At 41.0% G+C, this 14,578-nt stretch overlaps 1 protein-coding gene across 4 annotated transcripts in view; it reads left to right on the top strand.

Moving 5' to 3' along the window:
- The first annotated feature begins 2,452 nt into the window (after positions 1-2,452).
- CTDSPL2 (CTD small phosphatase like 2) overlaps positions 2,453-14,578 on the top strand; it is a 91,066-nt gene continuing 78,940 nt past the window's right edge. The window contains exon 1 of one of the 4 annotated variants that reach the window (XM_014585101.2): positions 2,453-2,846. The gene's annotated coding sequence lies outside the window, so the exon portion shown is untranslated. Of the gene's footprint in view, positions 2,847-2,872; positions 2,967-14,578 lie in introns of those variants that run through there. The other 3 variants (XM_006170743.3, XM_006170741.3, XM_006170742.3) reach the window with 3 other exon arrangements.

Below are 14,578 nucleotides of genomic sequence, written 5' to 3'. Positions count from 1 at the left end.
AACAAAAAAAAAAAAAAAAAAAAAAAAAAAAAAAAAAGGTGTTTTCAACTGAAAGGGGAAAACAAAAATCACCTATTCTACTTATCTCACAGGGTTGTTGGGAGAATCAAAATGCATATAAAACTCCTTTGTAAGCCTATTAAGTTTTAGCCACCTGGTCTGGGAGTTGAACTGTGGTCATGGGAGTCAAGTGACGTAACCATTGTGCTATCTGCTGCTCACCCCACAGCAAATTTAAATTTGAAAAATGGTAAATACTTTTTAAAAAGTTTTAGGAGTATGAAGGTTTGAAATAACTACTTCTAAGCAGTTTTATTTTTAATTGTATTATTATTATCATTTATACATTCAATCACTATACATCATTTGGCTTGCAAAGAGAATTTACCCAACATGATATATACCTCAGACCAGTCCAGTTGAGAATACTATACAGGTTATCATCAACAGGTAATAAACCATTACTGTGTCCCACAAGTGTCATGCCTTTCTATTCCCTCCCAATTCCCTTCCTTATACTCTTCCCCTCTCCCAAACACTTCTATTTTTAAGAAATATTTATAAGTTTTTGTTTTTCTTTTTTTTGGAGAGGTTTTTGCTATAGGGCACGTGCGCTTGCCAGACAGACAGAGAGACAGAGAGATAGAAAGCGAGAAATCACCCCCCAGGGGGGATGGCCACGCCGCAATCCCTTCTCCTCCATTCTCCTCTTGGGATCTTGGGCACACATGCACCCGGCATGAGTTTAAGCCACCGGGTCCGGGACTCAAACCACGGTCGACTACGTGGGAGTCCAGCAACATAGCCATTACGCTAACTGCTGGTCCCAAGAAATATTTCTAATTTTTAAAAGAATTATTTAACTTTATTTACTTATTTATTTGCTTGGTTACTTATTTTAATTTGACCAGAGAAGGACAGCGAGAGAGGGAAAGTGAGAAAGCAAGTCACCACGTCTGGAGCTCGAACCACGGTCGACCATGTGGGATGGGAGTCCTGTGCCCTTAACCATCACACCTCCTGACAGCCCCAAAATATTTCTAATTTTTGCCCCATTTAAAAATAACTTTAGTAGTCAATGGGGCTGATTATTTTACATATTACTGCTTTCTATAATACAAATAACACAGTGGTTTGCTGATTTCCAGTGAAGTCTTCAGCAATTTACTTTTTCGTGGATTGTTAACTAGTTTTGTGCATTTTATACCATTAGCTCTCAATAAATGTCCTATTCAGAGCATTTTTGCACTAGGAAGATTTAGGATGTAAATAAGCTCTGATGAGATCTGTACTTTTAGTTTTCAGAAGACAACCTACCTGTTCCACTTTGACATAGAAAACATCAGAATCACAAGAGTATGTTATTTCTGTTTACCCCTCAGCCTCATCTCAACACTATCATCCTCCCTAAATCCTCTTTTCCCAGCGCACAGAATTACTTCTCTAATGACTCAAGATAATCTCATTTTTGGATTTTCCTGTCCGGTGTTTTCTTTACCTAGACACTTTCCCTTTGTAACACCAACTCTCTCGTCTCAAAAACGCATTCCCGGAGTCCCCTCACCAATTCTCTTGCAACTCCTGTCATTCTGCTCCTTGTAGTCACTATCACTCCCTATTCTGTCTTCTTCACTGGACTGTGATTTTTGGGACGGTAAAAATATTCCCCAGTGTGCCTTTCTGCCTCATTTACTGCTGCACCCTTCGCATCCAGTATTTTTTACAATGTTTCTTGAGCAAATAACAAGAGTGGCTTGGAGTTTTGGGTTAAAAAAAAAAATGCTTTTCCAATCACTAGACTCGGATTTCTGACCTTCCACTAGGACTGGACGCTCTAGATTGATACAGTTTCACTTTGTGGAGCTAACCACCCTTTGATAGAGACTTGCGGGTGGGAACCCATTTGTCTGAAAGATCCCGAGGTCTCAGCCTGCGGAACTACCGCCGACATCGCCTTAAGACGGAGGGCGTGAATTTACTGACCACTCCAGGAGAGACTTCCATGCACTCTAGGCAGTGACCTGGATAAAGGACCTATGGGGACCCCCAGGATCCCAGGAAAGGCGAATGATTCGCTTTCTCCCTCTCGGCCCCGGGCAGAGCTGTCCACACTCCATCTCCTCCATCCAGCGCGCCAAGCCGTTAGCCCCGCCCCGTCCCGCTGGCTCCCCCCGCCAGGCGCGCCCAGTCACTAAACCTAGCCGCTAGGGTGCGCGACGCATTCCTAAGCCCCGCCTCCGGGGCGAGGGCGCACTCCCCCTCCCAGCTCTGCCTAAGCAGTTCCGTTAGCAGCGGGAGGAAAAACCGTCCTTCGCGTCCCCGCCTCTCCACTCCTAACGCTTTACTCCCTACTCCCCCTCCAACCACTAGACAGCGGGCTACGGAGGCCCCTGCGGTACAAATATCCCCCAGGCCTTGGCGTAGCCTGATAGGTTTTATTCTTTCTTACTCCTCCTTGTCCTAAAGCCTTGTGTTCAGTTTTTTTTTTCAGGAATTAGGCCTCGCGAGTTTCGTCTGGCGTCAGGAACTCCAACACTCTTCACGGAAGTAAAAGTGTTGTTTTTTTTTTTTTTTTTCTGCGCGGTTGTGGCCGCCCGCATTCCTTCCCTCCCACCTCGAGGAATTGTGGCGGGAGGGGGAGGAGGAAGTCAAGGCGCCTGCGCGCAGAGGCCGCTTTCCATCCGGGTCCCTGTCCGTGCGGTGCAGCAGGTCGGTAGGCGGGAAATGGCGACTGGCTGAAGGACCTGGTTCTGTTGCTGCTGCGGGCTAAGCGGGAAAGACACCACACATTGCGCAGTCGAGACCATCGCCGGAGCCTGAAGACACTTCTCTGTCGTCACAGTTAGGTAATCCCCTTCGTCCAGACGCTGCCGCTGCTCTCAGTCTTAGTCCCCCGCCTCTCCAGGGCCGTCTGCCGGGATCTCCTCCCCTTCTCAGCCCGGTCCTCCAGCGGCTCCGGCGCCTTGGTAGGCATGCACTATTGGCGCCTCGTACGTCCACTGTGTGGAGCCGCTCTTCTCTGGACTTTCCCCTGGGAACGGAAAGGGAGCTCACTTCCCGCCAGCTTCAGCTCTTAGGCTGCGGCCTGTGTTGTGATTTCTGGGGTTAGATTTCACTTTGCTACCCACCCCCACCCCAGTCTCCGTCCCTAGTCCCCAAACCTGTGGTCCCTGTTGGTAATTAGGTTAGAAGGTAGCTTTTCTAACCTTTTTGGCTCACCTGATGTTTTCGGTATTTCAGTATTTCTAGTAGGGTGCTTGTAGGGGGGCGTTTCTCTATCACACTTCTTAATAAACACCTTTTGAGAGTCTGGAAGAAGGGATTTCACTAAGTTCTGTTTTATCTTATGTACTGTTAAAACATTGGGTTGACATTGTTACTTTTCAAATCAAGAGTGGTAGTAAAGAACAACTCATGTGGAAGGTCTTTGGTTTTTCACAGTGGCCAATGAAGGGGGAATCTTATTATCCTTAATGTTCTCTGCTTTCTTTGGGTATTAAATGCCTGTATGGATGTTTACTTTTGCATTCTTGACTAAAATTCTGTGGTAAATAATTGCATAAGTAAATCGTGTTTATTTACTTCTCACCCTAGTGGTGGCTGGATGTGTGAATGTTAAGCATTTTAGAGTACCTTAGGGAAGCCTACAGAAACACTGCTCGTAAACTCCCTAAGATCCTGAAATGAATCGTACTTAGTAGATGTTCCTCCAAGGCAGGGATTTATCTTTCCAATGCTAATAAAGCAATACCAAGATTACTGCCCTAACGTGGTTATACAAATTAGTGATTTGAAACGATTTACCTAAGTAATTTTCAGATTGTAGATTGCTTTCTATTTTGTCTCCTCATTCTTTGCCAAGTTTTAAATTCTTGTTTGTGTTTGTTCTTTTAAAAGCAGGAAGATGACACGTTAAAACTAAAGCTAGTTCTACTGACTCTTTTTATCTTTAATGTTTTATTTTGTTTTAAGTAAGTATTACAGACTAGTCATCCATAAAAGGAAGTAAGTAGTATTTTCTATCACTCGTTTTTTGTTAGTGTTGGATTTGGAGCCTCCGTAGGGCATTTTTTTCCCCCTCACTAATAAAATTAAGAATAAAAGTGATTCCTATTATTCGTCAGTGAAGCTTTCAGCTCTGTAGGTCTGATTAAGAGAGTTTCGCTATTGTTAGTGTGATATTAGGATTAAATTTCCGTAATAAACAGGAACACACAAACATTATAGTTCTCATTCGCCAGACTTTGCCCAAGGTCATAAAGAAAGTCAAGACAAAATGTAGCTCTTATGTGAAACTGTCTTCTAGGATTGAGTTGTACTTCATACTTCTTTTCTAAGACCAATAATGCAGGGGCTGGGAAGTGGAGGTGCTGGCTTGTGTACTTGCTGAATCAATTTGCTTAAAAAATGGGGCCAAATATGTGACTTAAAAGATCTGAAGTAAATTGTTGGTCCAGTATTGTCTTCATTTGTATTTCAGTGACCTTTTTAGGTAGTTCATAAAGCATTACTCTTTTTTTTTTTTAAGATTTATTTATTTTTATTTATTATTATTTTTAAATTTGACTAGAGAAAGTAAGTGAGAAAGCAAGCCTCTGAGTCTGGGACTCAAACTGCATTCGACCGTGTAGGAATGAGTCCAGCTCCAGGCCCCAAAGCCTTACTTTTTAAATAAAATTTGGCTTATAGGCAGTTGAATTAGACTATTTCTCCAAGAATTCTCCCAGGTGTTTAGTACTATATTCATTGAGTACCTATATTCTTATATTAACAGTATGAGCTAAAGGATGTAAAAGCTGTAAATGGTGTAGTCCTTAATCTTCATGGACTTACAGCTGTATAGAATTCCAAATAGGATTGCACAGGGATGCCAAATAGGATCAGTATGTTTTTCAATATTTCATTCTCCACATTGTCTCTTGGGCATTTCATTTGAGCTAGTAATGTTCTTTTCCACTTAAGTTAGGAATTAGGGAGGTTTCTGAATTGCTGGTTCCAGGTTTGTGAATTCTAGTCGAGTGATTTTTTTTCATGGAATTATATAATAGAATCCATCCAATTCTGGTTAAAGAAACTTGGACCTGTTGTTCAGAAAGGATGTACTAGATTTTAGACATGTAACTGCAGAACTAATTGCCAGTTGATTAAAATGATATTAAATTATCTAGGATACTATGCTTTAGATTAATGAGATAACGAATAGTTTGCCAGAATTCAAAAACAGCGTTATCTAATTAGACTTGTAATTTACCAAGTTACTGTAAAAGTAGAGTAGAAAAGGCACTGGTTGTCATGTGTATCAAATGTGTTGAAAAGACCTCAGATATGGTGTACTCTAAAATAAATTTTCTGGGTAGGTTAAAATTTTACTTGACCCTTTTAGCTGAATTTGCTATAGGAAGTCCTTTGCTATACTTTGAGGCTGTATAGATTTAACAGATATGGAACCTAGTTAAAACTACAGTTGCAGCTTTAGTTTCTACTTACTTGACATTTGCTATGAGTGTATATATCTAAGCCAGGCATATATTCACTAGTTGTTATATAACTGCTAATTTTTAAAACAATGATTTAACTATTATTTATTTATTTACATTTGACCAGAGAGGGAGGGGGGCATGAGGAGTGACAAAGCAAGCCGCCAGGTCCGAGACTTGAACCGTGGTTGGCCATGTGGGAGTCCAGTGCCCTTAACTGTCACGCCACCTGCCAGCCCCAACTACATTAATTTTTAATTTAAACTATATTAAATTGTAATTTGACTTACATTGCAAATACTAGTTACACTAGGTGCGGTTGACTAGTATAATTTGAAAATCACCAATGCTTGATTTTGTACCTCTCCAGCAGTGCCTTATGGAATTCTTTCTAAAATGTCCTGTTTAAAATGACAAATTCTCTGGAATAGAAACTTTGTTTAGTGTAGTTTTTGCTATAGGGTGTATGCATTAGCCAGAGTGAGAGAGAGTGAGCGTGAGAGTGGATGAAAGCAAGAAATCACCCCCCGGGGAAATAGCCAGACCACAGTCCCTTCTCCATTCTCCTCTCAGTATTTTGGGAACATGCACACATGTGTCCAAAGTGTTTTTCAGGGTTTCAGGTCCGGGACTCGAACCATGGAATCACCCCACCAGGGGGACTCTAGCCATCTTAACCCCCAAATACTGACTGGCCTAGAATAGAAACTTTAAACCATTGTCTTTTATTGACAGTATTAGCACAGATTAGCTTGTTAAATAAACTTGCTGATATCACAAATGAGAGTCCGGAGACAATGGATCATAAGAGTTAAGTTTTTATGCACTGGCTGCAATCAGGAGAGGTGTGGAATATAGCAGTGTTGTCTAGAGAAGATGGATGTGTTTAAGAGGGTAGAATCATAGTGAGTGACTTGGCTTTCTTGGGGTGCTTCGGGAATCTTGTGAATTTGGCAATGTGAAATGGTAAGATATAAGTGTGGTCCTAAGAAGAAGCTTAAGACATTAACCACAGCTGTAAAATTACATTAGAGGCCAGTTGACTATTAAGAGGGACCCCATATTTTATGGTATTCATAGGCTCCTGTATTAGAGAGATTGAAGAAAAAGGAGTAAATCTAGATTAAACATGAATAATCAACAGTCCTTTGATTTGGGGTTCTAGTAATGAGGCTTTCAAAATGACTAATTTTTAGGACAAGGAGATGCGTTTATCACTTTGGTTAAAAATCACAGAACAGTGTACTAGTAAAAGGCACTTGAATATTTCAGAAGTAGGTGGGGTTAAAATTTAGTAATAGTTTAGAAAATATATTTAGTATAATTTAGAAAAATTTAGTATAATTTAGAAAAAGTATTTTCTTCCTTTGGATAAAAACTTATCTATAGAGAAATTGGGAACTAAAAAAAGGAGACAAGTTGCTAGAAAAAAGAGAAAGATTAAGACCTTTGGGCAATATAATCTGAGACTTAAGTTTCTTATGTTGACTGCTAAAGTCATCTTTTTTTTTTTTTTTTTGGAGAGGTTTTTTCTATAGGGGGCGTGCGCTTGCCAGACAGAGAGAGACAGAAAGCGAGAAATCACCCCCTGGGGCGGGATGGCCACACCGCAGTCCCTTCTCCTCCATTCTCCTCTCGGGATCTTGGGCACGCATGCACACGCGCCCGTCTTGAGTTTAAGCCACCGCATCTGGGACATGAACTGCGGTCGACTACATGGGAGTCCAGCAACATAGCCATTACACTAACTGCTGGTCCCACTGCTAAAGTCATCTTTAAGGAGGAATTTAAAAGTATGATTTATCAAAAGAGGAGTATACTCTTTGTTGAGGGAAGATATCCAGAACACACAAATATCTTTTTTTAGTGTTGCAGTAGGGCATGTGCTCTCCAGTGAGAGACAGAGGAAAAGTAAGAAACTAACTCTCAGGGGGATGGCCACACCACAACTGCTTCTCTTCCATTCTTCTCTTGGGATTTGGGGCATGTACACACATGAGCCTGGCTCCGCGGGTCTGGACCTTGAATTACGCATCCAGTCATGTGGGATCCAGCCACCTTAACCTCCACCAGTTCTAGCCCCACACATACTATCTTTTTGGTTGAGAGAGAACTATGATGATTTGCTTTAGTGGGGCCACCTGGCTAGAAATTTTCAAGACCTTCACTTTATAAACCTTTTCTTCTGTCTCCCATATAGTTTATCTCAATCATAATGGATTACTATTTTTTCTTAAATAGTAGGAAGTTGGGCCAGGAGGTTAAGGCGGCTGGATCCTACATGGTGGACTATGTGGTTCGAGTCCTGGACCTGGTGGCTTAAAAATCATGCCAGCATGTGTGTGTTTTGCTTTCATCTTCATATTTCCTAAATGTGTATTATCCTATTGAGTTGAAAATAATTAACTTTTCCCTGACTTTATAAATATTTGCTTTGGTATATTTTGTTAAAATAAGATAATTATACAGTCCTTTAATTTAATTTTTTTCTTTTGAGAGATTTTTGTTACACGGCAAGTGTGCTTGCCAGAGAGACAAAGCAAGAAATAACCCTTCCTACCAGGGGACGGCCATGCTACAATCCATTCTTCCCTTAGCGTTTTGGGCATGCGTGCACATGTGCCTGGTGTGAGTTTTAAGTTGCTGAGCTTGGGACTCCCACCATAGTCTGTCATGTCGGAGTCCAGCGACTTAGCCATTACGCCATCTCCTGGTCCCTAATTTTCTGTTATACAAATAAAAATCAGTTGAAAAAAATTCAAAATCACATTTCAAACAATCATAGATTTTTCCCTCTACTGGGAATATAGCCTTTTTAAAATTCATTTTCTTTCTTTCTTTTTTTCGAAGAGGTTTTTGTTATAGGGGGCATGTGCTCGCCAGAGAGACAGAAAGCGAGAAATCACCCCCCCAGGGAGGATGGCCATGCCTCAATCCCTTCTCCTCCATCCTCCTCTTGGGCACACATGCACATGCGCCCAGCATAAATTTAAGCCACCGGGTCCAGGACTTGAACTGCGGTCGACTACGTGGGAGTTAAATGACATAGCCATTATGCTAACTGCTGGTCCCAAAATTCATTTTATTGGTTGCAAACAAGAGGACACTTCTATTATCTTTGAATAGTAATTTTCATTTTGTTTCTTCATTATCTGTTTCCTTTTATTATATCAGAATGTGCATGTGAGCATGCAGTGAGGATGGGGCAGGAAGCCTGGTCATGACACAATCCATTTTCCGCTACTCTTTCATTTCTTCAGGATCCTGGGCAAGGGCACATCCCTGGCATGTAAAGCCACTGGAATCAGGACTCAGATGCTGGTTGGCCATGTGGGTGGGATCCAGCTTCCTCTGCACAGAATTTAATTGCTATGCTATGGGGCCAACCCCTGGCTAGAAATTTTCAAGACCTTCACTTATTAAACCTTTTCTTCTTTCTCCCATATAGTTTATCTTAATCCTACTGGATTAATAGTTTTCCTTAACTAGTGGAAAATTGTGCCAGTAGGTTAAGGCGGCTGGATCCTACATGGTGGACTACGTGGTTTGAGTCCTGGGCATGGTGGCTTAAAAATCAAACGTGCATGACCAAAATCTTGAGAGGAAAGTTGGGGAGAAGGGTTTGTGCTGTGACCATCCCTCTGGGAGAATGATTCTGCCCCAAAGAGTGCATGTGCCTTATAATAGAAACTAAAAATAAAAGTAACGATAAGAATAGTGGGAAATTATTTTAGATACTCAGTACAAATTTATTTGGGGCAGAGTTCATGATATTTTACTTCATGGTTTTTTAAGACTTTCAGTAAACATTGATTTTTCTTCTTTGTCAACATCTCTTTTTTTTCTTACTGTCAAATGAATGTGTTCTTACTATCTCAGATTTTTTAATAATTACTTACTTAATTCCACTTATTTTTTAATTTGACCAGAAAAAGAGAGAGAGAGAGAGAGAAAATGAGAAAGCAAGCTGCCAGGTCCTAGACTGTGGTCAGCTATGTGGGAGTCCAGCACCTTAACCACCACACCACCTGCTGGCCCCTGAATGTGTATGTTTAATGTAAGATTAATTTATTTTAGATAGAAGTTTTTGTTTGTTTATTTATTTATTTTTGCTTTAGAATGCACTCGCCAGAGACAGAGATAATCACAGTGGGAGTTCAGCAGTGTAACTGCTGTGCTCTGCTGGTCCCTAGATAGAAGTTTTTATAGAAAGAGTATAGGGGCCAGCAGGTGGCGTAGTGGTTAAGGTGCTGCTCTCCCATATGGCTGACTGTGGTTCAAGTCCCATATCTAGAGGCTTGAAGCTCATGCTGGGCACATGTACATGCATGCACAAGATCCCGAGAGCAGAATAGAGAAGGGGTTGTGGCATGGCCACCTCCCTTGAGGGGTGGTGATCTCTCGCTTTCTGTCTCTCTCTCTCTGGCAAGTGCACGCGCCCTATAGCAAACATTTTTCTTAAAAAATAAATAAATAAAAGGGATCAGCAGTTAGCATAATGGCTATGTTGCTGAACTCCCATGTAACCAACCGCGGTTCGAGTCCTGGACCTGGTGGCTTAAACTCATGCCGGGTGCACGCGTGTGCGCCCAAGATTCCAAGAGGAGAATGGAGGAAAAGAGATTGTGGCATGGCCATCCCCCACGGAGGGTGATTTCTCACTTTCTATCTCTCTCTCTTCTCTCTCTCTGTCTTTCTGGTGAGTGCACATGCCCTATAGCAAAAACCTCTCCAAAAAAAAAAAAAAGAGTATAAATATCTCTCCCCTGCCCAGTTGCCAAAATTAAAGTCACTTTTTTTAATCTTGAGAATTTTTTTGTTGATGTAGCCAGTGACAGATCTCACATAGGTGAGCCTAGTGAATTAAAGAAAATATTGGTACATTCCATAGAAAGAATAGTGATATGATGAGAAATGATAACCTTGGAGTCTCAAGTTTCCTATGAGCTTATTGAGAGAAAGACCAAACGGGCTGGCAGGTGACGTAGTGGTTGAGGATGCTGGACTCCCACATGACCAACTACAGTTCAAGTCCCAGACTTGGCGGCTTGCTTTCTCACTTTGTCTTTCCCTCTCTCTTTCTCTCTTGCTCATTCTGTCCTTCTCGGGTCACATTGAATAAATAAAGTTAAAAAAAGAAGAAGAAAAAGATCAAACTATATATTCAGTTCTTAGAAACCTGTATTCTTCCTAAAATAATGTATTATATAGTTTTATTGTTTTTTTAAAAGAAATATTTATTTTATTTATTCATTCATTTATTTCAGTTTAGCCAGAGAGAGAAGCACAGAGAGAGAGAGGGAAAGTGAGAAAGCAAACCACCAGGTCCGGGACTCGAACCTTGGTCAGCCAAGTGGGACTGTCCAGCGCCTTAGCCACGCTATCGGCTGGCCCCTATATCGTTTTATTGATAAGAATTTTCTTACATGTGATCGAATTATCTTTTTACAGGACATTTATATTATTTAATGAAGATAATTAACATAATCTCTACATTATTGCTTTCTGAAAGCCTGGATTAAAGATATTTAAATATTTCATTCTATCTATAACAAATATTGATTCTGCCATAATATGTCACTAAGGACATATAAGAGTGTTTTGTTTTAAGATTTGCCAGAGGTGGACCAACAGGTGGTATGGTGATAATGGTGTCGGAGGTGTTGGATTCCCACATGGCGGACTATGATTGGAATCCTGAACCCTGTGGCTTGAAAATTAGAATAAATAAATAGATAAATATATTTTTAAAAGAATTATTTTAATTCTATTCCTTCATTCATTAATTTAAATTGATCAGAGAGAGACACAGAAAAAGAGAGAGGGAAAGTGAGAAAGCAAGCCACCTAGTCCAGGACTGGAACCATGGTCAGCCATGTAGGAGTGTCCAGTGCCTTAACCACTACACCACCTGCTGGCCCCAATAATTTTTTTAATTGCCAGAGAGGACTTGTAATTGCTGGAGAGAGTGAGAGAGAAGGAAAGCACCTCCCATGGGGAATGGAGGACCAAAAAAGCAGACAGATTGCTAAAAATAAGAGAAAGATTAAGACCCTTTTTTACAAATACAAGCTTTTCTTTTTTTTTTTTTTTTTTTTTTTTTTTGTTTTTCAAATATAAACTTCTTTTTTTTTTTTGAGAGGTTTTTGTTATAGAGCATGTGTGTTTTCACCAGAAAGACAGAGAGAAACAGAGAGACAGCGAGAAATTACCCCCTCCTCGGGGTAGATGGCCACACTGCAATCCCTGCTCCTCCATTCTCCTCTCAGGATCTTGGGCATGCATGCACAAGCACCCAGCGTGAGTTTAAGCCACTGGGTCCGGGACTCGAACTGTGGTCGACTACATGGGATTCCAGCAACATAACCATTACCCCAACTTCTGGTCCAGAATATAAGCTTATTATGTTCAGTAGTTTTTAAAGATTCCTATAATATTATATAATTTTAAAAGGAGAAGGAAACACCATATATCAAAAATATTAGTGACCAAAAAGACAACTAACTTTATCATAATCTTTGTTGTGGAGGGGCTACAAAGAATCTTCCTGTCTTTTTTTTTTTTTTTTTTCTTTAATTAAAGATTTTTGGCTGAAGGTGCATGAGCTCACTGGAAGGAGGGAGAGACAGACAAGTAAGAGGAAAAGTGAGAAATCACTCCCTAGGGAGGATGACCGTGCTGTAATCTTTTCTCCCTTATTCTCCCCCCTGGATCTTGGGCACACATGCACACGTGACAGAGTGGTGTGAGTTTCAAGCCACCTGATCCGAGAATCGAACTGTGGTCAACCATGTGGGAGTCCAGCAACGTAACTGCTACACCATCTGTTGGCCCGTATCTCCCCATCTGTAAGTTGGTATTTTATAAATGCTTCTTTGCTTATTTCTTCTGCCCTAGTTGACTCTTGATTTTTATTTGTTGACAGAAATCTCTTCTCCGAAGTTAATGAAGAAGTTTAGGGGAAAAGTGGGGAGTAAAAGTGGACAGTTGGAATACCCAAAGCTGTCTAATTTAGATTAAGGCTACAAATGTAGACTTAAGTGGAAACAGATTCTGCTAGTTTTGAAAATACAGTTTGCTGTCATCTAAGGCAGGGACTTTAAGCTTTTTCTTTCATGAATGTATATAAAATGTTAATAAATATTTAGTTGTCATATCATTGTAAGGTAGAGTATGTTAATAAATTAACAAATTGAGAATTGTAGAGCTAGAGGAGACCAAAGGGTCATTTAGTCAAATAATGTCTTTTTTTTTTTAAAGAGGTTTTTGCCTTAGTTTACTTGCCATTGTTGGAGAGAGGCAGAGACAATGAGTGAGAGGGAAGGTGAGAAATTACCTCCATGGGGATGGCCACACTGCAGTCCCTTTTTCTCTATTCTCCTCCTGGGATCTTGGGCATGTATGCACATGTGCCTAGTGTGATTTTCAAACCACTGAGTCCAAGACTTAACCTGCAGTTGGCTGTGTGAGAGTCCAGCAACATAACCACTACTCTATCTGCTGGTCTCATATCTTTATTTTTATTGAACCAGGCTGAGTGGTTCAATTAAAAAAAAAAAACAAAAAACAGCCACTTTTTTTGGGGGGGAGAGGTTTTTACTATAGGACACATGGGCTCACCAGAAAGACAGAGAGACAGAATGCGAGAAATGACCCCCTGGGTCGGGGGCATGGCCACACTGCAATCCCTTCTCTTCTATTCTCCTCTCTCGGGATCTTGGGCATGCAGCTAGCTTGAGTTTAAGCTGCTGGATCTGGGACTTGAACTGCTGTCGACTATGTGGGTGTCCAGTGACATAGCCATTATGCTATTTGTTGGTCCCAAGCCATTCTTTTTTTAAGAAAAATTTTTATAAGGGCCAGCAGGTGACATGATATTGGATGCTGGATTCTCAATGATGGACTGTGGTTTAAGTCCCGGAACTGGCAGCTTGAAATCACAACAGATAAATAGCTTGAAATAACAACAAATAAATAGATTAAAAAATTTTATAGGACATGTGTGCTCGCCAGAGAGAAAGTAAATAAGAAATCACCCTCCGGACAGATGGCCACGCCACAGTTCCTTCTCCACTCTCCTCGGATTTGGGGCACATACTCACAGGCACTTGACATGTTTTTCCAGCTGCAGCATCTGGGACTTGAATGGTGAAGTTGACCATTTGAGATCCCGCTGCCTTAGCCATCATATCTAGCTGGCTCTGATGAACCACTCTGGAAACTTTTTAATATATGGTAAAGGTTTGAGGATATTAAAGGATGAAAAGATGAGTTGTATATGATAGAAGACTGAAAATAGATTAATGACTCACCTCCTACTTAGATGCTTTTATTAAAATTATTTTTTTTTTAATTTGCCATCGTTTGTGTGTGCTTGTCAGAGAAAGAGAGCGAGATAGCCAGTGAAAAATCACTCCCCAGGGAGAATGGCCATGCTGCAATCCCTTCTCCATTCTCCTCTCAGGGTTTTGGGTACGCATGCCGGGAATGTTTCTCAAGCTGCTGAGTCCAGGACTCGAACTGTACAGTCAGCCACATGTTCTTTTTCTCTGTATCTCTCTCCCTCTCTGTGGTGAGTGCATGTGATCTCTGGCAATTTAAAAAGTTTATTTATTTCTTCCATTAGCCAGAAAGAGAGACGGAAAGACAGACAGATAGCAAGCAGCCTCATTGGGCTCTTGACATTGTGATCCATCCCTACCTATTATCTAACCCTGAATCAGGGCACATGTGTGATTGATATATTCAGGGAGGTCTTCAGACTTGAACTGGGTACCCATAAGGGATTGCCTTTCAGAGCTTTGTGTTTTACTGCTGCACAACCATCTGGCCCCTCTTATTTCTAATATCAGTTTACTATTTCACTCCTTTATTTAGCAAGTATGTGTTTGTTTGTTTACTTATTTAGTTTAGGTTTTTGCCATAGGATTCTTGCACTTGCCTGAGAGAGACAGAAGGAAAGTCAGAAATTATCCCCCAGGGGGAATGACCATGCTTCTCCACCATTGTCTTCTCAGGATTCTAGGCACTCACGCACATGCCCCTCGTGTGATTTCATCCTAACCACCGAACCACCTGCTGGTCCTGCAAATGCATTTGTT

Source organism: Tupaia chinensis, unplaced genomic scaffold (assembly GCF_000334495.1).
Source record: "Tupaia chinensis unplaced genomic scaffold, TupChi_1.0 Scaffold148874_1, whole genome shotgun sequence".
In the NCBI taxonomy this organism is placed as follows: Eukaryota; Metazoa; Chordata; class Mammalia; order Scandentia; family Tupaiidae; genus Tupaia; species Tupaia belangeri.
This window is presented reverse-complemented; position numbering and strand designations above follow the sequence as displayed.